The sequence below is a fragment of the Crocodylus siamensis genome, chromosome 1, assembly GCF_052110815.1.
Source record: "Crocodylus siamensis isolate JL-2025a chromosome 1, ASM5211081v1, whole genome shotgun sequence".
Lineage (NCBI taxonomy): Eukaryota > Metazoa > Chordata > Crocodylia > Crocodylidae > Crocodylus > Crocodylus siamensis.
In genome coordinates, this window is record NC_143395.1 from 331,874,787 (window position 1) to 331,899,210 (window position 24,424).

Here is a 24,424-nt window from a genome sequence, read left to right on the forward strand (position 1 = left end):
TTGGGATGGCCCTTGGAAGGTGGGGGGCTGGCCTGGGTGTGTCCCAGCTCTTAGTATCTGGCTGCCCTTTTGCTGCTGCTTGGCTAACTGCCATTGATTGCCCTGGGAGCAGTCCCTGCTGAGGCACGTGTGGGGCCTCGCCCTGGGGGTGGCCCTTTGACGGTGGGGGGCTGGCCTGGGTGTGTGCCAGCTCCTGGGGAGCCTCCTGGTGTCCTGCTGCCTGTGGCTGCCCTTTTCCTGGTGCTTGGCTCACTGCCATTGATTGCCCTGGGACCAGCCCAGGGCAACCTTTGGCCTCCCACGCATGGCAGCCAGGTGAGGAAAGGGCAGCAGCTGCTCCTTCGTCACCCCGTCATCCAAGCCCCACGGGGGAACTGCGGTCAGGGAGTGTGCAGGCAAGGGGCGCAGTGCCGCCCCCCGCAAACCCAGTACATCGCTTCAGTCTAGCGGCCCCCGCCATGTTGTCTGTCCCTTCCTCCAGGACGCGCCTGGCTGCACAGGACCCTCTGGCCTATCGCCCGAGCGGGAGTGCAACTCTTCACAGCACGTCATGAGACAAGAGCCGCAAAGGAAGGACAGCTTGGAAGGGCAGGCTCGCAGATGTGGCAGCAGTGTGGCGGCACAGGAGGCTCCCGTGTCAACGGGTCCTGAACATGCAGTGGGCCGGGGGGCAAGTCAGCCCCCGGCTCGTTGGTCTAGTGGCATGATTCCTGCTTAGGGTGCGGGAGATCCCGGGTTCAACTCCCGGACGAGCCCTGCTGCGCCCCCTTGCAGGGGAGCCTTGGCTTCCGCCCTCCTGTGCAGCTTGCCCTGTTTTTCTGCATTTCTGGTGGGGGTTGGTGGGACCATTTGTGCCTGGCCCGTGGCCCAGAGCAGGGAGGTTATGGTACCTCCTTGTCCCTGTCTCGCTGGCCCCCAAGCCCATAGTGGCATGGGACGGTGGCCGCCCAGGCGTCGAGCCGGCCCCTGGGGGAAGTCATAAATCGGGGCCTGCTGCTGCTGCCCCACCCCTCTGGAGCAGGGGCCCTTGTGCGCACTAGGGTCAGGTGACTACCTGTGCATGGGTGTGGCTGAAGAGCTGAGGGAGCCATGGTCAGGGAAGCACGTCCGTGACCAAGGTATCTTCAGGGCAGAGTTTGGGGAGCCCAGGGGCAGCGGAGTGGAAATGTGGGAGGGCCTGCCTGTGGCAGGAGCCGGGCCCCGGCTGGAGGAGAAAAGAGTGCCCTGCGCTGTGCAGCAGAGTGCTAGAGGAGCCCGAGGGACTCCATGTCTCCTAGTGTGTATGGCTGGGCTTGGGGCAGGGGGCAATCGTGGCGATGAGAGGGAGGGCAAGGGCTTGTGTGGTGCCTGGGTGGCTCAGTTGGTAGAGCTTCAGACTTTTAATCTGAGGGTCCAGGGTTCGAGTCCCTGCTCAGGCATGTGTGGGGCCTTGTCCTTGGGATGGCCCTTGGAAGGTGGGGGGCTGGCCTGGGTGTGTCCCAGCTCTTAGTATCTGGCTGCCCTTTTGCTGCTGCTTGGCTAACTGCCATTGATTGCCCTGGGAGCAGTCCCTGCTGAGGCACGTGTGGGGCCTCGCCCTGGGGGTGGCCCTTTGACGGTGGGGGGCTGGCCTGGGTGTGTGCCAGCTCCTGGGGAGCCTCCTGGTGTCCTGCTGCCTGTGGCTGCCCTTTTCCTGGTGCTTGGCTCACTGCCATTGATTGCCCTGGGACCAGCCCAGGGCAACCTTTGGCCTCCCACGCATGGCAGCCAGGTGAGGAAAGGGCAGCAGCTGCTCCTTCGTCACCCCGTCATCCAAGCCCCACGGGGGAACTGCGGTCAGGGAGTGTGCAGGCAAGGGGCGCAGTGCCGCCCCCCGCAAACCCAGTACATCGCTTCAGTCTAGCGGCCCCCGCCATGTTGTCTGTCCCTTCCTCCAGGACGCGCCTGGCTGCACAGGACCCTCTGGCCTATCGCCCGAGCGGGAGTGCAACTCTTCACAGCACGTCATGAGACAAGAGCCGCAAAGGAAGGACAGCTTGGAAGGGCAGGCTCGCAGATGTGGCAGCAGTGTGGCGGCACAGGAGGCTCCCGTGTCAACGGGTCCTGAACATGCAGTGGGCCGGGGGACAAGTCAGCCCCCGGCTCGTTGGTCTAGTGGCATGATTCCTGCTTAGGGTGCGGGAGATCCCGGGTTCAACTCCCGGACGAGCCCTGCTGCGCCCCCTTGCAGGGGAGCCTTGGCTTCCGCCCTCCTGTGCAGCTTCCCCTGTTTTTCTGCATTTCTGGTGGGGGTTGGTGGGACCATTTGTGCCTGGCCCGTGGCCCAGAGCAGGGAGGTTATGGTACCTCCTTGTCCCTGTCTCGCTGGCCCCCAAGCCCATAGTGGCATGGGACGGTGGCCGCCCAGGCGTCGAGCCGGCCCCTGGGGGAAGTCATAAATCGGGGCCTGCTGCTGCTGCCCCACCCCTCTGGAGCAGGGGCCCTTGTGCGCACTAGGGTCAGGTGACTACCTGTGCATGGGTGTGGCTGAAGAGCTGAGGGAGCCATGGTCAGGGAAGCACGTCCGTGACCAAGGTATCTTCAGGGCAGAGTTTGGGGAGCCCAGGGGCAGCGGAGTGGAAATGTGGGAGGGCCTGCCTGTGGCAGGAGCCGGGCCCCGGCTGGAGGAGAAAAGAGTGCCCTGCGCTGTGCAGCAGAGTGCTAGAGGAGCCCGAGGGACTCCATGTCTCCTAGTGTGTATGGCTGGGCTTGGGGCGGGGGGCAATCGTGGCGATGAGAGGGAGGGCAAGGGCTTGTGTGGTTCCTGGGTGGCTCAGTTGGTAGAGCTTCAGAGTTTTAATCTGAGGGTCCAGGGTTCGAGTCCCTGCTCAGGCATGTGTGGGGCCTTGTCCTTGGGATGGCCCTTGGAAGGTGGGGGGCTGGCCTGGGTGTGTCCCAGCTCTTAGTATCTGGCTGCCCTTTTGCTGCTGCTTGGCTAACTGCCATTGATTGCCCTGGGAGCAGTCCCTGCTGAGGCACGTGTGGGGCCTCGCCCTGGGGGTGGCCCTTTGACGGTGGGGGGCTGGCCTGGGTGTGTGCCAGCTCCTGGGGAGCCTCCTGGTGTCCTGCTGCCTGTGGCTGCCCTTTTCCTGGTGCTTGGCTCACTGCCATTGATTGCCCTGGGACCAGCCCAGGGCAACCTTTGGCCTCCCACGCATGGCAGCCAGGTGAGGAAAGGGCAGCAGCTGCTCCTTCGTCACCCCGTCATCCAAGCCCCACGGGGGAACTGCGGTCAGGGAGTGTGCAGGCAAGGGGCGCAGTGCCGCCCCCCGCAAACCCAGTACATCGCTTCAGTCTAGCGGCCCCCGCCATGTTGTCTGTCCCTTCCTCCAGGACGCGCCTGGCTGCACAGGACCCTCTGGCCTATCGCCCGAGCGGGAGTGCAACTCTTCACAGCACGTCATGAGACAAGAGCCGCAAAGGAAGGACAGCTTGGAAGGGCAGGCTCGCAGATGTGGCAGCAGTGTGGCGGCACAGGAGGCTCCCGTGTCAACGGGTCCTGAACATGCAGTGGGCCGGGGGACAAGTCAGCCCCCGGCTCGTTGGTCTAGTGGCATGATTCCTGCTTAGGGTGCGGGAGATCCCGGGTTCAACTCCCGGACGAGCCCTGCTGCGCCCCCTTGCAGGGGAGCCTTGGCTTCCGCCCTCCTGTGCAGCTTGCCCTGTTTTTCTGCATTTCTGGTGGGGGTTGGTGGGACCATTTGTGCCTGGCCCGTGGCCCAGAGCAGGGAGGTTATGGTACCTCCTTGTCCCTGTCTCGCTGGCCCCCAAGCCCATAGTGGCATGGGACGGTGGCCGCCCAGGCGTCGAGCCGGCCCCTGGGGGAAGTCATAAATCGGGGCCTGCTGCTGCTGCCCCACCCCTCTGGAGCAGGGGCCCTTGTGCGCACTAGGGTCAGGTGACTACCTGTGCATGGGTGTGGCTGAAGAGCTGAGGGAGCCATGGTCAGGGAAGCACGTCCGTGACCAAGGTATCTTCAGGGCAGAGTTTGGGGAGCCCAGGGGCAGCGGAGTGGAAATGTGGGAGGGCCTGCCTGTGGCAGGAGCCGGGCCCCGGCTGGAGGAGAAAAGAGTGCCCTGCGCTGTGCAGCAGAGTGCTAGAGGAGCCCGAGGGACTCCATGTCTCCTAGTGTGTATGGCTGGGCTTGGGGCAGGGGGCAATCGTGGCGATGAGAGGGAGGGCAAGGGCTTGTGTGGTGCCTGGGTGGCTCAGTTGGTAGAGCTTCAGACTTTTAATCTGAGGGTCCAGGGTTCGAGTCCCTGCTCAGGCATGTGTGGGGCCTTGTCCTTGGGGTGGCCCTTGGAAGGTGGGGGGCTGGCCTGGGTGTGTCCCAGCTCTTAGTATCTGGCTGCCCTTTTGCTGCTGCTTGGCTAACTGCCATTGATTGCCCTGGGAGCAGTCCCTGCTGAGGCACGTGTGGGGCCTCGCCCTGGGGGTGGCCCTTTGACGGTGGGGGGCTGGCCTGGGTGTGTGCCAGCTCCTGGGGAGCCTCCTGGTGTCCTGCTGCCTGTGGCTGCCCTTTTCCTGGTGCTTGGCTCACTGCCATTGATTGCCCTGGGACCAGCCCAGGGCAACCTTTGGCCTCCCACGCATGGCAGCCAGGTGAGGAAAGGGCAGCAGCTGCTCCTTCGTCACCCCGTCATCCAAGCCCCACGGGGGAACTGCGGTCAGGGAGTGTGCAGGCAAGGGGCGCAGTGCCGCCCCCCGCAAACCCAGTACATCGCTTCAGTCTAGCGGCCCCCGCCATGTTGTCTGTCCCTTCCTCCAGGACGCGCCTGGCTGCACAGGACCCTCTGGCCTATCGCCCGAGCGGGAGTGCAACTCTTCACAGCACGTCATGAGACAAGAGCCGCAAAGGAAGGACAGCTTGGAAGGGCAGGCTCGCAGATGTGGCAGCAGTGTGGCGGCACAGGAGGCTCCCGTGTCAACGGGTCCTGAACATGCAGTGGGCCGGGGGACAGGTCAGCCCCCGGCTCGTTGGTCTAGTGGCATGATTCCTGCTTTGGGTGCGGGAGATCCCGGGTTCAACTCCCGGACGAGCCCTGCTGCGCCCCCTTGCAGGGGAGCCTTGGCTTCCGCCCTCCTGTGCAGCTTGCCCTGTTTTTCTGCATTTCTGGTGGGGGTTGGTGGGACCATTTGTGCCTGGCCCGTGGCCCAGAGCAGGGAGGTTATGGTACCTCCTTGTCCCTGTCTCGCTGGCCCCCAAGCCCATAGTGGCATGGGACGGTGGCCGCCCAGGCGTCGAGCCGGCCCCTGGGGGAAGTCATAAATCGGGGCCTGCTGCTGCTGCCCCACCCCTCTGGAGCAGGGGCCCTTGTGCGCACTAGGGTCAGGTGACTACCTGTGCATGGGTGTGGCTGAAGAGCTGAGGGAGCCATGGTCAGGGAAGCACGTCCGTGACCAAGGTATCTTCAGGGCAGAGTTTGGGGAGCCCAGGGGCAGCGGAGTGGAAATGTGGGAGGGCCTGCCTGTGGCAGGAGCCGGGCCCCGGCTGGAGGAGAAAAGAGTGCCCTGCGCTGTGCAGCAGAGTGCTAGAGGAGCCCGAGGGACTCCATGTCTCCTAGTGTGTATGGCTGGGCTTGGGGCGGGGGGCAATCGTGGCGATGAGAGGGAGGGCAAGGGCTTGTGTGGTGCCTGGGTGGCTCAGTTGGTAGAGCTTCAGACTTTTAATCTGAGGGTCCAGGGTTCGAGTCCCTGCTCAGGCATGTGTGGGGCCTTGTCCTTGGGATGGCCCTTGGAAGGTGGGGGGCTGGCCTGGGTGTGTCCCAGCTCTTAGTATCTGGCTGCCCTTTTGCTGCTGCTTGGCTAACTGCCATTGATTGCCCTGGGAGCAGTCCCTGCTGAGGCACGTGTGGGGCCTCGCCCTGGGGGTGGCCCTTTGACGGTGGGGGGCTGGCCTGGGTGTGTGCCAGCTCCTGGGGAGCCTCCTGGTGTCCTGCTGCCTGTGGCTGCCCTTTTCCTGGTGCTTGGCTCACTGCCATTGATTGCCCTGGGACCAGCCCAGGGCAACCTTTGGCCTCCCACGCATGGCAGCCAGGTGAGGAAAGGGCAGCAGCTGCTCCTTCGTCACCCCGTCATCCAAGCCCCACGGGGGAACTGCGGTCAGGGAGTGTGCAGGCAAGGGGCGCAGTGCCGCCCCCCGCAAACCCAGTACATCGCTTCAGTCTAGCGGCCCCCGCCATGTTGTCTGTCCCTTCCTCCAGGACGCGCCTGGCTGCACAGGACCCTCTGGCCTATCGCCCGAGCGGGAGTGCAACTCTTCACAGCACGTCATGAGACAAGAGCCGCAAAGGAAGGACAGCTTGGAAGGGCAGGCTCGCAGATGTGGCAGCAGTGTGGCGGCACAGGAGGCTCCCGTGTCAACGGGTCCTGAACATGCAGTGGGCCGGGGGGCAGGTCAGCCCCCGGCTCGTTGGTCTAGTGGCATGATTCCTGCTTAGGGTGCGGGAGATCCCGGGTTCAACTCCCGGACGAGCCCTGCTGCGCCCCCTTGCAGGGGAGCCTTGGCTTCCGCCCTCCTGTGCAGCTTGCCCTGTTTTTCTGCATTTCTGGTGGGGGTTGGTGGGACCATTTGTGCCTGGCCCGTGGCCCAGAGCAGGGAGGTTATGGTACCTCCTTGTCCCTGTCTCGCTGGCCCCCAAGCCCATAGTGGCATGGGACGGTGGCCGCCCAGGCGTCGAGCCGGCCCCTGGGGGAAGTCATAAATCGGGGCCTGCTGCTGCTGCCCCACCCCTCTGGAGCAGGGGCCCTTGTGCGCACTAGGGTCAGGTGACTACCTGTGCATGGGTGTGGCTGAAGAGCTGAGGGAGCCATGGTCAGGGAAGCACGTCCGTGACCAAGGTATCTTCAGGGCAGAGTTTGGGGAGCCCAGGGGCAGCGGAGTGGAAATGTGGGAGGGCCTGCCTGTGGCAGGAGCCGGGCCCCGGCTGGAGGAGAAAAGAGTGCCCTGCGCTGTGCAGCAGAGTGCTAGAGGAGCCCGAGGGACTCCATGTCTCCTAGTGTGTATGGCTGGGCTTGGGGCGGGGGGCAATCGTGGCGATGAGAGGGAGGGCAAGGGCTTGTGTGGTGCCTGGGTGGCTCAGTTGGTAGAGCTTCAGAGTTTTAATCTGAGGGTCCAGGGTTCGAGTCCCTGCTCAGGCATGTGTGGGGCCTTGTCCTTGGGGTGGCCCTTGGAAGGTGGGGGGCTGGCCTGGGTGTGTCCCAGCTCTTAGTATCTGGCTGCCCTTTTGCTGCTGCTTGGCTAACTGCCATTGATTGCCCTGGGAGCAGTCCCTGCTGAGGCACGTGTGGGGCCTCGCCCTGGGGGTGGCCCTTTGACGGTGGGTCTTTTGTTGGTTTAGTGGCATGATTCCTGCTTAGGGTGTGGGAGGTCCCGGGTTCAACTCCCGGACGAGCCCTACTGAGCGCTTTTGCAGGGGAGCCTCGGCTTGTCCCCTCCTGCGTGGCTTGACCCTTTTTTCTGCATTTCCGGTGGGGGGTGGTGGGACCCTTTGCTCCTGGCCCATGGCCCAGAGCAGGGAGGTTTTTGTGCCTCCTTGTCCCTGTCTGGCTGGCACCCAACCCCATAGTGGCATGGGACAGTGGCCACCGAGGCGTAGAGCCGGGCTCTGCGGGAAGTCATAAATTGGGGCCTGCTGCTGCCGCACCCCTCTTGAGCAGGGGTCCTTGTAGGAGTGTACCAAAATGGAAGTCTCCCGCTTGCTCCAAAGGTCCCTTTCCCCCAAAACTGAATCTGACCACCCTGCGCCGTGTAGACTGGTTGTCCTTATAGTCATCCACAACACTGTGGGCTTTTAGGACCATGAAGAAAGGTTCTAGGAGGTAGCTGATCAAAAGTACCTCATCGTTCTTATTCAGGTGTCCTACTTTGTGGTTGCCACCAGGAGATGTTGGCACTAAGAAAACCTGTTCTTAGAAAATGCCAGGTAGCGCACATGGCAGTAGTTTTCTGCCTGCAACAAAAGCCTGGTTGGCTGGAGTCACACTCTGACTAGGCTTCCTGTTGCTGAAGTGCCATGGCTGCAACTCCGAGAGCCCCTAGGAAAGGCTTCTGGGTCTAGCCAACATACTGGCCCCATTCTTTCCTCCCCCCCAAAAAAAAACTTTTTGCATGCCACAGTGAGCATCCATGGTTTTTGTAGAATCATATATTGTAAGGCTGGAAAGGACCTCAGAAGAGCATTTGGTCCAGCCATCTGTGCCAGGCAAGAAAGACAATGGTGTCAGGTCACCCCATTAATGTGACTGTTTAGTCTCCTCTTGAAATTTTCCAGGGTATGTGTTTGTACTATCTCTGGAGAGAACCATCTACAGTCTGGACACCCTAATTCTGAAGACATTTTTTCCTAGTGTTGAGACTGAAATGGTCTTCCAAGTGTTTATGACCATTACTCCTGGTTTTCCGCAAGTGTGCCCTGGTAAACTGTTTTTTTACCAAGCCCCTGATGTACTCCCCTGTCATATTGGTAAGCTACTTCCCAGTCCCCTCGCCACCTTCTTTTTTCAGGCTGAAGAGTTCTAGGTCCCTCAGCCTTTCCTTGTATGGCTAGCTTTACAAGCCTCTAATCATATGTGTGGCCCTTCTCTGAATTCTCAAGTTTTACCATATCTTTGTTAAAGTGTCATGCCCAGAACTGGACACAGTACTCCACTTGGGGTCACACCAGTGCTGAGTACAGTGGATGAATCACGTTCTTGGTTTTTTGGGAGATGATTGATGCATGCCAGAGTATTATTTGCCCTGTTAGCAACAGAGTTGCACTGCCGGCTCATATTCATGCTCTGGTCTATTACTACCCCCCATCTCTTTCATTTCCTCCAGGTCTCTATTATTACCCCCATGTCTCTCTCACCATAGTACTGGTCAGCTTGGCATTGACAAGCCTGTAGTTGTGCAGGTGATTGTCCTGAGGTGCAACACTTTAAATTTCACAATGTTGAACTTCATCTGATGCTGCAACACCCAACTTGCTAGCCTGTCTAGATCTGCCTGCATCTGTAGCATCTCTTCAGGCATGACCACACTTCCCCATAACTTGGTGTCATCTGTGAGCTTGGCCAGTGAGCTCATCACCTTCCAATCAAAATCATTGTGTTGCCCTGTGGGGTCAAGCCAATACTTAGGATGTCAATATTGTGCTGTTAGACAGAAGGTCTTGGTGTACAATTGCACATGAACACCCTCAAAAATCAATTAGGTGCATACCCAGACACTAGGCACATACACACTCTCTACATGCATACACCCCCACCAAGTGTGTACACACACACTACCAAACTCAGGCACATACACAACCAAAATTACAAGCCTAGGCACACCTATCACTAATTCAAGCACCTACACACTGTACACACCAATAGTTAGACAAAAATCAATTGTCAATACCCACATACTCAGTACAAATTCATGGATTACTAATACATATATCATGCACACAATGACATACGCAGACACACACACACAACCTACCTACACATACACACAGGTAAGTTCCTAACTTGGATGGTACAGTGTGTGTATGTATGTGCTTGAAGTATCTGGGATACCCAGGTGAATGTTAAAGTAAGAGAGAAAGTGTAAGGAGTGAAAGTTGCTGGAACTAATATTAGAACTGGTGGACTAGAGAGAAGCTGGTGGAGGAACAGAGGCTTGGGGTTATTTAAGGTCAAGTGGCCCCAGAGCTACTCAGGCTCACCTGGTGCCTGGGTGGAAGCAAGGGAAAAAGCCTGGTGGCAAAGAGAAAACAGCCAGGAGACAGTCTGGGAGATCAGGGGAAAAGGCAGTGGGGACAAGGGAATAACAGTGGCAGAGATCAGGAGAAAACACAGTGGAGATGAAGCAACAGAAGTGGCAGAAATCCAGGGGAAAGGCAGTAGGGATGAGACAAAAACAGTGGCAGAGATCAGGGGGAAATGCAGTGGGGATGAGACAATAGGAGTAGCAGAGATCAGGGGAAAAGGCACTGGGGATGAGAGAATGGCAAAGAAACAGGGGTTTGCAGGCAGAGAGGAGTTCAGGACAGCTGGAGCCACAGGAGCATGGGACAGGTGTTGGAGGTGGTGGTGAGCCAGAAGCAGGAGAGGGAGAAATGAGACAGAAGTTAGAGAGGCAAGGGTTGGAGAGATTGGAGCAGGTTTGGAACCGTAGTAAAGCAGAACCCAACTCAGGGGTCCAAATAAAAGCTTTCTTAAATGAAGACTCTACTGCACAGCTTGGATCCTTCACACACTCACACAAGCAGTCCCCCCACCCACACACACACACAGTGGCAATAAGAGAAGGAGTTTCAGTGGTAGGGTTGGAGTCCATGTAGGGAAGAGAAACATAGTCCTTGGTTGAAGAGAGGGTGGGGGGTGACAGCTACCTATCCAGCCCAGAAGCAGGTCTTTGTCCAGCAGGTATTGTCCAGAAGGGGAATCACCAGCAGGGCCTTTAGATGGATAGGTGGTGTGGTATGGTCCAGATGAAGAGGGTATCCCAAGGAATCAGTCTTCACTACTCCTTTTTATGGGGCAGACTTCCTCTGATCTCCTATGGGGAGGGCCTGTCCAGGCAAGGTCAGTTCTGTTCCAAAGGGCTCCAGGTGTTCTTACTGAGCATGTGCAGTCTTGGCACAATGGTGGGTTGCCTCATCTTTTGGTTCTTGAATGTTGAGGGTGGTTCCAAGGGCTGGGTCCTTGGTCCTGGTATTGGTGTGGATGGTTACATCATTCAGAGGGAGCTATTTTTAAACCTAGTGCAATTGTCTCTCAAGCACCCTCATTCATCCCCATTCATTCAGGAACAAAGTTACATAGGAGGGGGAGGTATGAGTCATAGGTTACACAACAGGGCATGAGGACAAGATGAAGACTTGACAAGCAAAATGGAGGGAGGACCCAGGCAACTATAGGCCCGTCAGTCTTATCTCAATCCTAGGGAAACTCTTTGAGAAGATCATCATGGAGCACATCTGTGATGGGCCAGCCTCAGAGATGATGCTCAAGGGCAACCAGCACGGTTTCATTAGGGGCAGGTCATGTCAGACCAACCTGATTGCCTTTTATGATCCGATCACAAAAGCCTTGGATGCAGGTGCTGCTGTGGATGTAGTCTTTCTGGACTTCAGCAAGGCCTTTGATACCGTCTCCCACCCCATCCTCATTAAAAAATTGGGTTACTGTGGCACTGATGTCTACACAGTCAGATGGATTGCAGATTGGCTGAAGGGTTGCACTCAGAGGGTGGTGGTAGATGGGTCATATTTGACCTGGGGAGAAGTGGGCAGCGGAGTCCCCCAGGGCTCGGTCCTTGGGCCCGCACTGTTCAATCTCTTTATCAGTGATTTGGATGATGGCATGAAAAGCACCCTGTTTAAATTCACTGATGATACCAAAATTTGGGGTGAGGTGAGCACACTAGTAGGGAGGGAAAGACTGCAGCAAGACCTGGATAGGTTACAGGGGTGGGGTAGCAAAAACAGGATGTGCTTCAATACTGACAGGTGCAGGGTGCTGCACTTGGGCAGTAGTAACTAGCAGCCCACTCATAAGATGCCCTTCTTGAGAGCACGGAGGCAGAAAGGGATCTTGGAGTCATTATTGACTCCAAGGTGAACATGGGCCAACAATGCGAGGTCACAGTTGGAAGGGCTAACCAGACCTTGTCGTGCACCCACAGGTGCATCTCTAGCAGGGCCAAAGAGGTGATCCTCCCCCTCTATGCGACGCTGGTCAGGCCACAGCTGGAGTACTGTGTCCAGTTCTGTGCACCCCACTTCAGGACAACATTGAGAGGGTCCAGAGGAGGGTTGCATGATCCGGGGACAACAGGGCAGACCCTACAATGAGAGACTGTGGGACCTGAGCCTTTTCAGCCTTCACAAGCGAAGGCTGAGGGGCGACCAGGTGACAGTCTATAAACTCACTGGGGGGACCAGGAGGGTTTGGGAGAGACCTTGTTTCCCCTCATGCCCCCTGGCATAACAAGGAATAATGGCCACAAGTTGTTGGAGAGTAGGTTTAGATTAGACATCCATAAGAACTACTTCACAGTTAGGGTGGCTAGGATCTGGAACCAACTTCCAAGGGAAGTGGTTCTGGCTCCTACCCTGGGGGTCTTTAAGAAGAGACTTGATGCCTACCTAGCTGGGATCATTTGAGCCCAGTTTTTTTTTCTCCTGCCCTGGCAGGGCGTCGGACTTGAAGATCTACAAGGTCCCTTCTTCTATGATTCTATGACTTATGCTAACTTACATATGTAGGCCTAAATCATATATTATCAGTAAAACAGTAATACAGAACAGTAAGAATTAATATAAACATAATAATAATTCAATATAAAGTAGGCAAAAAAACAAAACAAATACAACTTGCTACCAAAATAAAATGCTGAAGCTTATCCTATGTCTTAGCTTACTTATACTTATCTATAGGGAATAGAGAGGGAGAGAGAAAGTCAGAAATGGTCAGGGAAGGGGAGGGAATGCATTTTAAAATAAAATAAAAAACAAATGATAAAGATGTTGAAAAATACAGGACCAAGCACTGACCACCGGCAGGATACCGCTGTCCGCTTCTTTCCAGGATGACAGATCTGTTCATTAGGCCAGGTTCATACCCACCTAACCATCTCACAGTTAAGCCCACTGTCTTCCAATTTTCTAGAAATAATATGGGATAGCAGATCCAAGGCATTTTGGAAGTCAAGGTAGACAATATCTACCACTTCTCTCTTATCCAGGTGGTGAGTTACCAACCTCCCTCTCCTTTTACAATCAGGTAGGACAAGAGCTGCCCATGACGAAGTCATACTGGCTGTCATTCAGAATCCTATCTTCTGCAAGTCTATCACACACAGACTCCTTACTGAATTTTTCCAGGATTTTCCCTGGGATAGAAGTTAGGTTAATTGGTCTATATTTATCCAGGTCCTCCCTCCTCCCCTTCTTGAAGATGGGCACAAACTTTGCCCTCTTCCAATCCTCAGGGACCTTTCTGAGCACCATGTGTTTTGGAATATTTTCACCATGGGCTCTGCAGTGATGTCAGCCAACTCCTTCGGAACCCTTGTTCATCCAGTTCTGCTGACATATATATATACCTAATTTCTTCAATTGATCACACACCAGTTCCACAGCTACAGTAGGAAGGCAATCATTTCTGCCCTGCTCATTCTGTACCCTATCTGGCATGACTTGCTCTGTGGCCCAACTAAATAGCAAAGCAAAGTAGAAATTCAGGAGTTCAGTTTTCTCCTGAGTGTCAGTAACCAGTTGACCTGAGTTGTTGAGCAGTGACCCCACACTCCCATTTCCTTCCTCTTGTTCCCTATGTAACTAAAGAAGGTCTTTTTTTGTCCTTGATTCCCATTGCTAAGTTCAGCTGTCACCTTAGCCTTTCTAATTTGTTCCCTACAAGTGTGGACCATTGTTGTATAGTCCTCCTTGGGGCCTGTCCCCAGCTTCCATTGCTTGTACACCTCTTTTTTCTTTCTAAGGAGGACAATGATATCCCTGTTTAGCCAGGCAGGCTTCCCAGCCCTTCTGCTACCCTTTCTCCATGTGGGAATGGACTTCCTTTGTGCTTCAAGGATCCTTAAGGAGTGACCACTCTTCATGCACACTTTTAACCTCTAGTCCCTGGTCCCACAGCACTTGCACTACTAGTGACCTAAGCTTGTTGAAATTTGCATTTTTGAAGTCCAAGACTTCAACCCTGCTATCAGACTTATCAGCGTTATGACAGACAGTGAATGTGATAGCTTTGTAGTCACTGTCATCCAGCCTACCTTCTATTTTTAAGTCACTCACCAAGTTGTCTCCTTTGTCCTGGACCAAGTGTAGGAAAGCATTACCTCTCCTTGATCCCCAGGGACAAGTAGCACAGGCACAACTTTATGCCAATGTGTGTTGTCCCTGGGGAAAAGTGCATGAATATTTATCTGGACTTACCTAAACGGGTGAATTGTTTTTTCTCAAAGTTGCAAAAAACCCAAAATCAAATACCCACCCCGACACAATGCATGCAAATGTCATATAAAAATGAAAGTTTCAGTAAAGCAGCGACTGAAAACAGAAGATTAGAATGAAAAAAAAACAAAAAACAAAACATTAGGCAGCCATGAAATTACTGCAAAATATCTGGTCAATGTTGTATCAGCTATAGTTTTCAAAATACTTTAAACAGTGTTTTGCCATAAATAAAAATGTACAATTCCTTGAAATAAAATAACATGTTTTTCCCATGCTGTGGCTCAGAATATTCTTTTATATAGAATACAAAATTGAATTCTAGCAATTTAAAAACACTCCCTTGAGGATCTCACATATTAACATGTTTTTTGTGTTTCTTAGTAGTGTCTGGATTTCCTCTGTAGTAGGGATAACTTACAACTTCACGAAAACCTTTCTAATTGGGCACTGCAGCCCCTCAATAGTGTTTTCATGTACCTTTTTAGTTCACAGCAACTTACATCTTCCTTTCCGTATCTTTAACAGTCACAACACTACTGCTTGATGTTCTCTAATTTGCAGTTATCGCACGTAAAACATTACAGAGACTTAAAGCTTTTCTTTAAAGTTAATCAAAGCCTAAACCACTTCTTGATCTCTGGAACTCAAAACTTTTGCCCAACAACAGGAACAAAAAATAATATTATTTTTCCGTTACTGCTCCATGTTCATTTTTTCTTTATTTTTTTCCATAGGAGAAGAAGCAAAAAATAATCTTACGCATTTTCATATTTTACAAACAAATCAAACTATTTTGGGGTTGTAGACCTAAGTTTCCTAACCATTTTTCCTGCAGTTTTTGTTTTGTTTTATATTCTCTGAAAGACACTTAAGTCTGAAGACAGTCATGGTTTGTAGTTAAATATATATGTTGGTCTTAAAAGAGACAGGATATAAAATGGGCCTGATTCTGATTCTCCTCTCACTTACAATGGTATGAATCTAAGGAGACTTCACTGAGGTTAATACATTTACCCAAATAAAAAAATATTATGAGAACACACTAACTTTATACACATACTTTTTTTTGCCATTTCCTTCCCTCTTCTTATCCTTTTCTTGGTGTTTTTCATGAGCAAAGTGCAAATCTAGTAATAATGGAGGTCAAAGAAAACTTTTCACTCCATGTTGCATGAATTGATTTGAAATTAAGTTCCCCATATTCACCCATGTCTGGTAATAAACAGTGTCTTCTCTCCAGCTCCTACTCCTTGTCCTTTTCTTTTCCTCCCTGATGTTTCCCACTGGCCAAAACTAGGTGCTCCAAGGAGGAACCTGCATGCCACCACTTCTGTTCTTGGCTGAGTCCAGCTCCCTAAACAGCTGGTCCCTTGTGCCTTCATCAGTTAGGAACAGAGGTGGTGACACTCCTTCCACTGTCTACTTCTGGCTAGTGTGGGACATCTTAGGGTGCCAGGGAGTGTGTGCTGGTAGGAGGAAACCATGTGTCACCACCTCTGTCTGTTGTTGAGCATGGCACTCTGCACAGCTGTAGCCCATGGCTGGAATGGGGCAGCAGTAGCTCTGGGGCTCCTGCTGTGCCCAGATCAGGTGAAAACAGTGGTGACACTGGTGGGAAAGAGGTGTGACTACACTGTTACATTCTGGACTGTGACCGCCGGGCTTCAATTAACCATTCTTGAGCAGTTTTTGCCTTGTAGGTAGATGTCAAACACCTGTTGGGATCTTGTTGGTGTCAGACTAGCTCTCTTCTCTCTGTGTCCCCAACCCCATTTTCGCCCACCATGACTTGGGGTCGGTTCACAGGATACTCCGTGGCCCAGGATCCCACAGCGGTCACTTCACGGGGCTCTGCCACCTCTTCACCCCGGCCTCACGCCACCTTCGGTGTATCCCTCATCTGCTGAACTTGTTTCCCAGCCATTAGGGTGACACCCCCGGGCCTACCCCTAAGCAACCATGACTCCCCATGGTGATCATCGGCCAACTCAGCCCACAGCCCTCCTCATCTGTTCCCCTCTCCTCAGGGAATGGACAATCAAAGAAAACTCAGGCCTCACAGAGGCTTCCCTTCAGCCTCAATCTGTGGGCACACTCCCCTAGCTCTCTCTCCCTTAGGCAGGGTTAAATGATCAAACAACCTAAAGAAATGCTGCCCACACAGCGTCTCCTTATCCATCAAGCAGGCTGCTCTGAGCCCTCCCCGGCTCCCTTCTGACCCATCCCAGACTGATCACTTCCAACGGTCCCGCCTCCTGCTCAATACTCTATCTGCCTGGCAGTGATGCCCGCCCCGACTGTACCCCTTTGGGGTTCTCCCAGGGTCTCTCCTCCCTGGAGAGGCTGTCTCCATGCCCTGTCATCCTGGCACTCCACCTGTGGGTTGCTGCACTCCCTGGTATCCTTCCCGCCGCGTCCTCAGGTGCCATGCCACTAGCTCCAGTGTCATCTGGGGCAGTCTCCAGCCAGGAGGTCTGGTTCCACTCTGTCCATACTTCTGCTGGCTCTCCTGGCTCCATGTTACTCGCAGCTGCTGCTCCTCTCACTGGCGGTGGCAGTTGCTGTTCCTTGCCCAGGCTATCCGCCCCCTCCACAGATGCCGCTGCCGTTTTTAACGCTGCCAGCCGGCATCCATCTGTGATGTCACCAGCTGGTTGTAGTTGAATAAAAAGGCAGCTAATGAGCCGCACGGGCTCCTCCCTCCACCTTGTGTGCGTCTTGTCTGGAGCTGCAGGTGAGTCCCGTTCACTGCTTTGCTTCCCGGAACATGGACCATTGCCCCCAATGAGGCAGAAGCTTCTTGCATTTTGTCATCTGTTTTATCCAGTTATTATTAATGACAAGATGCAGTGCTTCAGTTTCAAAAGAATTTGTGTTGTTCAAATTTGCATATGTGTTTAAAATGGCAGGTGAACCGATAGTAAGTACTATTTGGGCATGTAAAATGAAATAAGATTCTTCTCCTGTGAATTTTATTGAGAAACAATATATGAGCCAATATGGAAGACTAGAAATGAACCAAGGATTGGAATATGGCATGTAACATATCTTGGCCCTGTTTACCAGGGATCTTGGTTTTATCTGATTTTAAAAAATCCCTAATTTTCAGATTTAGAAAAGTAACCCCAAAATTCATGTTTCATGATTAAAATGAAAAGTCACTAATACATGTATATATAGTGGTGTTTCATTTTAACCATAGAAGAATATGGATTTTGGGTTACTTTTTTCAATCTGAAATTTGGGGTTTTGTGGTGGTGTTTTTTTTTTTATCAGAGAAAACCAGGATCCCTGCTGTTCTAGTAACCAGAAGGGAATGAGAACTCTTTTAGCAAGCAGCTCTTGTATTCTTATCATTATGGTATAAAACACTAGTAATTCCAGTTGTATATTGATATACTGGCATTGGCAGAAGAACAGAATCTGATCCTGGAATGAATACAGACAAAATATCCTTGCCCCCATTGTATAGTTAGGGCCTTGAAATCTAAATGTATCATCAGTCAAAATAGTAACAGGGACAATTAGACAATGATTATCTTTTCCAGTCCGTTAAGAAATTTCATACAAAGAATTACTTGTTTTCTTTTTGGAACCCTACTTTTTCATGATCTTATATCACAAATCAGTTAAATCCTATGAGATAAATTGCATTGGTAGCTGCTCTCATTCATTGACAGCGTAATCCTAAATCATGGTGCATTTTCTTTCCAACATATTTTCTTTCCCAGAATAGGCCTATATTGTATAACTCTTAATTTATACATGCAGTAGCATTTAATTTAATGGAAACAACTCTCACTTAATATTCACTGTAGGATACACATCATTTATAGCAGGTATAGTAAAATGTTCCCTCCCACCTCCAAAGTTAGTATGCTTTTGGATGTGTCAATTTTTTATTCCCTCAGTAGAAACACTTTAAAAAGCCCTTTGTTTCAGTAACTTGTGACTACCTGCTCTTTCAAAATCAACCATACTTAATACATCATAGGCTATAGAGTGTCGAAATCACAAGTGCTTTTGCAAAACCTTGGAAAATATATATTTTCTATTGTTTTTTAATAACATCAGCGTATGTTCTGTTTAGCAGTTACACTCCCTGAAATCATTTAGCACCATTTTTTTTTCTCTGTGAACCAAACATATTATTGTGAAGTGGTTTGCATTCTGTTATACAGGCTGGACATTACCAGAAAATGACTATTATGATAAATTCCCAAGGGAATTGTTTCATGTTTGCATTTTGGTGTTAGTGTCTATAAGACAACATGATTGGCTTCATTCAACTAAAATGTCATATTTGCAAACCACTAAGTATGACAGAAACATTTCCATGTTTTTCTGAAAGCTTATCTCCCTTGCAAGTAGTAAGTATAAGACACAGGGCAGGCATGTCTCCTTTGTTATTTTTGAATGGTTTCATATGAAAATGACCTTTTACTGATTCATAATTACACATTTCCAAAATGTTTTAAGTCTTACAAAAAAGTTAATTTATCTGGTCTGTGGACTAACGATAATGCTCATAAGAGACATTAACTGTTGTTTAAACATGACAATACAATATTAGGAACAGTGTAGAAAAGACCTGATTTGGATTTAACTACTTTTAGTTCACAGGAGCTGTTTGATGAGCATTTGCAACTGAGAGAAAAGTAACTCTCCCTGCCTCAAAAGACTCAGGATCATGCAAATAAGTCTTGATTTTTATACTTTTGTTTGAGTCAAACACCTCTTAAGAAATGCGAAATCTGTCATTTTCTCTATAGTTTTATTATATTTATTATATAATCACAAATGACTATTAACTTGTAGAAAGTTTTGTTTTGTTCATATTTAAAAAAAAAATCAGGTGTTTTTTTTTCTACTTTTACTAATGTTGAGAAATAGGAGAATTCCTATCAGTTTTGAAAGAAATGTGCCATGAGATTGGGAATAAGTAAAGATGGAAGAGTATCTATGAAGCCATGATTATTTTTTTAAAACTTTTATTCCAAAAAAACTCTTAACAGAACATACATGATTCAAATTCAAATAGCTGGTATTGGTTTGTATTTATAGATAGCAAGACTGGATGATCTTTCTCAAGTTTCTTACACAATTAACTGCTTGATGACATAATACGAGTCAGTTCATACTATACCCAGTTTAATGTAAAGAAAAAGACCTATGTCTATGAGGGAATTCTTATTGCAAATTATTCTTACTGCATATTATGTGGTCAGATAATATATATTCTATAGTCCTGTCTGAAAATCAAGTAAATTAACAGTGGATTAAATTAGCATGATTATTAGTGTGAGAACATCTGTATTTCACAGGGAGCACAGCTACACAAGATACTTCATGCTCATTTGACTAATTCTACTGTGCTTTAGCACAGCTAGCAAAAACCATGCTAATGTGCAGTCGATTAGTCCAATGAACAGTAGGCGTCACATAAAAAATGATTATGTGAGTTAATTCACAGTAACGCCGATTATAGAACATAAAGTTAGGTCCTGTTTTTACAAGGACTAAACTTAACACACCAAAATTACAGGACATTAACAAATGTGTAGACATGCTGAGTAACTTGGTGCTTCTCCAACTGCCACCTCACATTGTTTTGTATATCTCCAGGATCAACTGATTCGTGTACCTTCTACTGCACCAGAATCTTGTAGAAACAGAATCAGGTAGTTTAGATAGTCAAGCTTCTGGAGTTTGCATCATTACACAATAGTATTATGTGGCTTTACCATGCCCCATATGTTCACCTAGAATTTTAATGTGATTCTGAATCTCTTTACTTTCTGGAGAAAAGAAAAGACTTAAGAAGGTCCCATGAAACCTCATGGTAATAAGAATGTATACAAAGGCATTGCTGAGCTAGGTCCTATCTGCAAAAACCTATTATATATCAGAGAGCTGAATGATTTTTTAAAGAAAACTAAAGACAAAAAATGGACCTCTGGCAGTGCCTCTCTCATTTGCCCATGTGATGATGAGCAGTTTTATTGTACCTAGCTTCATTCAGTCCCTGTAAAGAATTTTTCTACTAAGCAAAAATCTAACATAGAAAAGCAAGTTACACAATAGAACTCTCATGAACCCAGAGGAAGAGAGATCCAACCTTCAGCTTCCTCTGTGCAAATGAAGTTTATTTTCTATGTATGGAGACTTTTATCATCTTTAATTTCCCTCAGCCTGAATAAGGGTGCATGTGCTCAAAAGCTTACAAAGAAAGATTTTTTTTTTTTTTTTTTTTTGCAATTTCTTAGTTGGTCTAATAAAAAGTATCATCCCTGAAACAAGAATTTTAGAGTTTTGCAACATAAAAGAATGGCACTTTAATAGCAATCTGCATAGCCAGGTGAAGACAGTGACAGGGACATCAAACAATATGATTTTCAAGTAATGTAAATGCACTTGGGGTAGTATAGGAGTCCCTGTTACCCTCTTTATTATTTGCAGTCAGATAAGCCCCTCAGGTATCCACAGGATGTACTCCATTTAAACTAGTCTATGGGCATAAGCCAAGAAGTCTGCTTGATATTATTTATGAGAGGTGGTCTGAGGGACACCCGGAAAGGGAGAATCAGCCCCCATTCATGAGAGATTTCCAAGAACAGTTGGAAAGAGTTAGAGAGGTGGCACAAGAGAATCCCAGATTGAGTCAGCAAAGGTAAAAGCAAAATTATGATGTCCATACTAAGGAAAGAGATCTGAAGGTGGGGGATTGGGTTTTAGTGCTGTTACCTGACAGCAGTCATAAATTGCTAGTATGATGGCAAGGCTCATTCCAAGTGACTAGGAGGCTGGGATGGGTGAACTATGAGGTCCAAAGGACCAGATGTGTTAAGAGGAAGCAGAACTACCATATTAACATGTTAGGGAAGTGGAATTGTAGGGAGTCATGGCTGATGCAGAAGGATGTGCGGTATTTAGATGATATGGTGGACCCGAGAATAGATGAATTTGTGATGGGAGATCCCCAGATTGGAATTAAGTTGTCCTCAGAACAGAAGAAGGAATTAGGACTGTTGGCAGAAGAGTTTTCTGATGTGTTCAAGGCAAAACTGGGTAGAGCCAAGGGAGTGGTGCACAGTATTAGGACACCAGAGGGATGCTTATAAGAGATCACTGGCAGAGGTTGCTACAACATTTGTAGAAAACTATTAGACAGGAGATCATACAGATGTTGGAAGCTGATATTATAGAAGAGTCCAGGAGCCCATGGAGAAGTCCATTGGTGATAGTGCTAAAGATGGATGGCACTATCCAGGTCTATGTCTATTTTAGGAAGGTAAACAAAGTTGTGACTTCTGATGCATTTCCTATGCTGCATATAGAAGAGGTGTTAGGGAAGATTGGCAAGGCCAAATATATCTCAACCCTAGACCTTATAAAAGGCTATTCGTGAATTCCTCTGAACAATAGGAATAAAGAAAAAAACGGCCTTTGGGACCCCGTGGGGATTATTTCAATTTAAAAGAATGCCATTTGGCCTTCATAGAATGGCAGTGCCATTCCACTAGCTGATGGATAAAACGTTAGCTCCACATCAAAATTACACCTTGGCATATATTGATGATATTATAATATTCTCACCCATTTGGGGACAAGACTGCTAACATCTAAGGAAAGTCCTACAGGAGCTCTGGATGGCAGGCCTGACAGCAAATCCCAAAACGTGTAGTTTGGAACAAGATGAGGCTAAATACCTTGGTATTCAAATAGGCCAAGGCAAGATGAGACTGCTAGCAGATAAAGTGGAGGCTATAAGAGGTTATAAATTGCCAAAGACACTAAGACAACTTAGGTCATTTTTAGGGTTTGTGAATTACTGTAGGAGATTTTTCAAACATTTTTCTGAGATCATGGCCCCATTAACAGATATGACAAAGGGAAGAGTCAGACAGTTGAATTGGTTGGAGCTTGCTATAAAAGCTTTCAAGGAGAATAAATGGTCACGCTGTAAGGCACCAGTTTTATCTACCCCTAGGTTTTAGGAGCCAATTTTCTTACAGGCAGATGTCTCAGGATGTGCCAGGAAGGCAGTGCTGTTCCAAAAATGGCAGGGAGAAGAGCACCCAATAGCATATGCTAGTAAGAAGTTTTCAAAACTAGAAACCAGGTATTCAACAATAGAAAGAGAATGCCTAGCGTGGGGGTCAGAAGAGAGTGGGGGTTGAGTTTTTAAGGTATTATTTGCTGGGGTGAAAGTTTGTGTTGATTATAGACCATGCCCCTTTGAAGTGGCTGCAAACTGAAAAAACTAACAATGCCCGCATAATACAGTGGGCATTGGCACTACAGCCTTTCCATTTTACAATAGAGTATTGGGCAGGAAAGAAGAACACAGTAGTTGTTTTTCTACTACAATGTACAAGTGAAGAAGATGAGCCAACCATGGAAAAAAGAGAGGAATGGTGAAAAACTATGAATGAACATTGCCAGTAAGAATTCTTCAGCCAGAAATTCAAACAAAGAGGGAAGGTGTGCGTGACCGCCAAGCTTCTAGCACCCTGTCATATGCGGCTTTAGTCTGGGTGATCGGTGATGTACATCTCACCAGCTCCTGTGATTGGCAGAGTAGCTGTTCCCTCCAGGAGTCATCTTCCCCTATCTTGCCTGCCATGACTTTGAATGCTCCCAGTGGGGGGGTTGACTGTCCTGGGTCCCTCTGCAGTCCATGGTGGGCTCAACGGTCACTCGCAGGGCTTCGCCACCCCTACATCCCGGCCTCATGCCACCTTAGTGGATCCAGAAGTATTCTTGGCCACGTCCCCTCACCCCTGCGGTTATGGTGCTTCTCGGGTTTCTTCTTACTGGGGTCCCATTCTTGGAGCCTGGTTGGCTTACCCCATCATGGGTCTTCTGTGGTTGGAGGTCCTGATCATGGAACCTATCCATTACTCTGAGCACTCTGGCCCTCAGATTCACCTCATCACCTGCCATCCTATGGGCTATATTATCCAGCCCTCTCTCTCTCAACCCCTTCACTCAGGGGAACCAAAAGAAATGCACATAAGGAAAAACACTAAACACCACCTCTGTTGCCTAGCTAGGAATTATGAAAGTTCCCTTCCCTGCCTCCTCACAGTAGAGCCTACAGAGGCCTAGCTCCCCCATAATATACCTAGGGGAAACTTCCCCTTTTCTAGCACACTCCTAATTTATACCTATACGAGTTATCTAATTCTCCTTCCCAGCTCCTCACATGCCCTTAGGCCATCTCTCTTCTCTCCCACTGATGGCGTCCCCTCTCCAGGAGTTCCATTGTTCCCCTGCTCAGGCTTGGTCACCTTGATACAGGTGCTGGAGGTGCCTTGCTTGTCCAGCGCCCGCCCTGGGCTTTTGCTGGGCTTCTTCTGCCAGGGTCTCCTCCTCCTTCCCCTCAACCATGCCCAATACTCCCATCTGCTGTATTGAAGGTTATGTCATGCCTTTCTCTCTGGGCTGTGCTGTTGCTGTGGTTGCAACTTGCAGGAGCAGTTTTCAGCCCACTTCCCATGTTAGTGGCTGATCCGCTACTGCAGTCACTTTACAAACTAGTCAGAGGGGACCAGCAGGCACTGGAGAAGTCCCTGTTCCCCCGTGCACTACCAGGAGTGACTAGGAATAATGGTCACAAGCTGGCAAAGGGTAGATTTAGGCCAGATATCAGGAGGCGCTACTTCACCGTCGGGGTGGCTAGGATCTGGAACCAACTTCCAAGAGAAGTGGCGCTGGCTCCTACCCTGGGGGTCTTTAAGAGGAGGCTAGATGTACACCTTGCTGGGTTCATTTGACCCCAGTACTCTTTCCTGCCATGGCAGGGGGTTGGACTGAATGATCTGCTCAGGTCCCTTCTGACCATAGAAACTATGAAACTATGCTGCTGTCAGGCTTAGGGCCAGAAGTCTCTTCTGACTCATTACCCAGCCCTTTCTTCCTCCTGGTGGCTTCCTGGCAGGGGTCCTGAGGGCACACGCTGCTGCTCTCTGTTTCCTCCTTCCCACTTTTTCTGCTGACCATCATTTTTATTTTCACCAGCTGGCGATTGCTGGTGACATCACTGGCCGGTCCCAGCTGAATAAAGACATGACTGATGAGCCATGCAGGCTTCTCCTCTTCTCCCTGCTGTGCCATGGCTCCTGCTGCAGGCAACTGGTGTTTTTCTTTTTCTTTATTTCTCCCATTTATCCCTTCTCTCTCCTGTTCTCTCCCTTGACAGTGTGTAACAGGAAGCTGGTGACCCTGTTACAGAAAAGTGAAGAGAGTAAAGAGAAACTTACCAGATGCTGTGGGGCCAGCTGGCAAGATGATGTCATTTTGCCGGTGCCAGGAGTGTTCATGGCATTGTAGATCAGCACAGGTGGTACAACAACACTATACTTTACTATAAGAGGAGCTAGACTTGATGAGTAATTTCCTCAAAGGGGAGAGGATCCAGAGCCAAGAAACAGTTGCAGTGACAGAGCCAG

General features: G+C 50.1%; 10 non-coding genes across 10 annotated transcripts; all 10 read left to right on the forward strand.

Annotated features, from left to right (window-relative positions):
• Positions 1-684: 684 nt before the first annotated feature.
• On the forward strand, positions 685-756 carry TRNAP-AGG (transfer RNA proline (anticodon AGG)). Its single transcript has one exon. It is a non-coding gene; the product is annotated as a tRNA-Pro (tRNA).
• Positions 757-1,345: 589 nt separating this feature from the next.
• On the forward strand, positions 1,346-1,418 carry TRNAK-UUU (transfer RNA lysine (anticodon UUU)). The gene has a single exon. It is a non-coding gene; the product is annotated as a tRNA-Lys (tRNA).
• Positions 1,419-2,119: 701 nt separating this feature from the next.
• On the forward strand, positions 2,120-2,191 carry TRNAP-AGG (transfer RNA proline (anticodon AGG)). Its single transcript has one exon. It is a non-coding gene; the product is annotated as a tRNA-Pro (tRNA).
• Positions 2,192-2,780: 589 nt separating this feature from the next.
• On the forward strand, positions 2,781-2,853 carry TRNAK-UUU (transfer RNA lysine (anticodon UUU)). The gene has a single exon. It is a non-coding gene; the product is annotated as a tRNA-Lys (tRNA).
• A 701-nt stretch (positions 2,854-3,554) lies between these two features.
• Positions 3,555-3,626, forward strand: TRNAP-AGG (transfer RNA proline (anticodon AGG)). The gene has a single exon. It is a non-coding gene; the product is annotated as a tRNA-Pro (tRNA).
• Positions 3,627-4,215: 589 nt separating this feature from the next.
• On the forward strand, positions 4,216-4,288 carry TRNAK-UUU (transfer RNA lysine (anticodon UUU)). The gene has a single exon. It is a non-coding gene; the product is annotated as a tRNA-Lys (tRNA).
• Positions 4,289-4,989: 701 nt separating this feature from the next.
• Positions 4,990-5,061, forward strand: TRNAP-UGG (transfer RNA proline (anticodon UGG)). Its single transcript has one exon. It is a non-coding gene; the product is annotated as a tRNA-Pro (tRNA).
• Positions 5,062-5,650: 589 nt separating this feature from the next.
• TRNAK-UUU (transfer RNA lysine (anticodon UUU)) lies at positions 5,651-5,723 on the forward strand. Its single transcript has one exon. It is a non-coding gene; the product is annotated as a tRNA-Lys (tRNA).
• A 701-nt stretch (positions 5,724-6,424) lies between these two features.
• Positions 6,425-6,496, forward strand: TRNAP-AGG (transfer RNA proline (anticodon AGG)). The gene has a single exon. It is a non-coding gene; the product is annotated as a tRNA-Pro (tRNA).
• A 589-nt stretch (positions 6,497-7,085) lies between these two features.
• On the forward strand, positions 7,086-7,158 carry TRNAK-UUU (transfer RNA lysine (anticodon UUU)). The gene has a single exon. It is a non-coding gene; the product is annotated as a tRNA-Lys (tRNA).
• The last annotated feature ends 17,266 nt before the right edge of the window (positions 7,159-24,424 follow it).